The following is a 2,519-nucleotide window of genomic DNA, read 5'->3' as shown; positions in this document are numbered from 1 at the left end:
GTTCATTGGAAGGACTGATGCTAAAGCTGAAACTCCAATACTTTGGCCACCTCATGCGAAGAGTTGAGTCATTAGAAAAGACCCTGATGCTGGGAGGGATTGGGGGCAGGAGGAGAAGGGGATGACAGAGGATGAGATGGCTGGATGGCATCACCCACTCGATGGACATGAGTTTGAGTGAACTCCGGGAGTTGGTGATGGACAGGGAGGCCTGGCGTGCTGCGATTCATGAGGTCGCAAAGAGTCGGACATGACTGAGCGACTGAACTGAACTGAACTGAATGACTTCCAAAATTATCTGTTCAACTTTTCAAAAACAGGAGCACAGGGGAGGGTTCTAAAAGTAGTATGGTGTCTTCTTCGTGTGGGAGAGTGAGCAGAAAACCTATGATGGGCTTCCTTGCCAGTGAGGTTAGGGAGGTCCCAGCCATGGTTCCCTGGCAGACCAGACATGAGGTGAAGAAGAGGGAGAGGAAGGGAGACGGATGAGCTGGAAGCAGAGGTTGGAGCTGTGCCTGGTTTCCCTGGACGTTCAACTGGGGCTTGGCTGGTATTCCTGAGGCCCCTGTGAATTCCCTCACATCTCTACTTCCTGCCCCAGAGCTCTGTTTCTGCTGGCCTGTCTCATCGCACATGGACACAGGAGTCATGGGCCACGTCAGGGACAGGATGCAATCAGGACTTCCTGCCGTTGCCTGAGAACAGCTTACTATTTGCCAGGAGCCCGCTCCAGATTGATAGGCCTTGGTCAGAGGGGGCCCCTTCTCTGAGACTGGGTGGGACACCTCTTTGGGGTGTCCCCAGAGCCTGCCATGTAGCCGTCTGGCTTAGTGTTAGACTGATAGGAAATTTCAGCAGCTTCTTTGTCTTCACTGTGGACCTGTTGTTTCTAGAGGGGTTGTCCCCAGCATCCAACAGTTGGTGACGCATAGCAAATACCTCATGATGGAGCAGTGGCTGGCTCGTGAATGAGGCAGTCTGCCCTTGAGGGTGACGGACAACACCTCACCAAGCCTCGGCTCCCCTCAGTGCTCAGCAGAGGGCTTTGCTTGCAGTGGTGTCTCCGTGAGTGAGTGCAGGATGCACGTTCTCAGGGGACTCCCTAAAACTAAGATTAATTCCTGGTGTTTGAGTATGTCCTAAGAGCTATCATAGGTTCTGGGAGATTTTTACAAAGAGGTGTAAAACATAGTCCCTGGTGTCTAAGACTATGTCTTGTTAGCTGTTCAAGTTCAAATAAAGGCATTAAATTGTAGGAAAAGTCGTATAGTAACGCAGGACCCAAATGGGCCATCCAGATGGGTGTTAAAGTTGATACCCAAGTGGTAAGGCAGGTGCCATGGGCTTGTGGTGTGAGAGCTGCACAGAGCCCTGTGCTGGGGCTTCATGCTCTGCTGTTGCCATCTTGAAATTCTTCAAATTTGAACAGAGGGCCTTGCATCTTATTTTGTACCAAGCTTGCAGTTGTGTAGCTGGTCCCAACCCCAGTTATGTATCTGGTTCTGGCTGCAGGTCCAAGATGATCAGGAAAAGCTCCATGAGGGAGGTGTGGCTGGGTACAGATGAGCAGCAGAGCTGGGCTGGAGCTCTCCTAGGATGCGGTCGTCCTGGTGTCAGGTCTGGGCAGCACTGCGTACCTGCTCAGGACCTGCCTGTGGGAAGAGTGCGGAGTCCGGGACCTGGTGTTTGGATCCTGAAATATGCCCACGTGTGAGGAAGCAGTGTGGCTCTGGAGGTGGGGCCTGCAGGGGACCTGGTCTGCCTGTGGGCAGAGGAGCGTGTTCACACCTCCCCAGGGAGGCCCAGGAGAACCGCTTAGAAGGCAGCCTGGCTTTGCTTTGCCACACTAGAGTTACCCTCCTATCTGGAATGCAGTGGGTGGATGCTCATAAGGCTGCTGGGAAGCTCAGAGAAGAGAAACAATGAGAAGCAGTTCTGTAAGTGGGAAAAAGGGTGTCTTCCCTGGAGCCAAGCACAGTTCCTGGCACTGCGGGGCCCTGTTGATGTTTGGCAAAGTTTGGAACTGAGAGCCCGTTCTTAGTGGTCCAGCTAGTACCTGTCTGTTGTAGGACAGGGTCCAGGTCATCCACGAAGCATTCCCAACCTCTGTTCTCCAGGGGCACACAGTCCCTGCAGGGGATATGTTTGCCCATAAGACCTCCGCTCCTTCCACTGACACCCTGGGGCTTGAAGTCCAGCTCTCCTCACTCTTACTATCTGCGTTTCTCATGCAAATTGTGTCCCCTGTCTGGACACCTTCGACACAGCACTTCTGGGAGGGTAGAGAATGAGCAGCAGGGCCACTAGCCCAATCCCTGGGCTAGTGCTTGACCTGCTGTTGGGGGCATTGTTACTGTTATTAAGAAGCCAGTCAGTGACTTGCGAGGTCAGAGAAGGGACAGGACTCATGGGCCAGCAGGGCTGGAGGAGGAGATGCTGGGATAAAGTAGAACCCTGAACTCGAGTCGGGAGATGAGTGTAGTGTGTCTAGAGTGAGTGGAGGGCAAAATTTGCAAGTC

This window comes from Bison bison, unplaced genomic scaffold, assembly GCF_000754665.1.
Source record: "Bison bison bison isolate TAMUID 2011002044 unplaced genomic scaffold, Bison_UMD1.0 scf7180017864203, whole genome shotgun sequence".
Classification (NCBI taxonomy): domain Eukaryota; kingdom Metazoa; phylum Chordata; class Mammalia; order Artiodactyla; family Bovidae; genus Bison; species Bison bison.
This window is presented reverse-complemented; position numbering follows the sequence as displayed.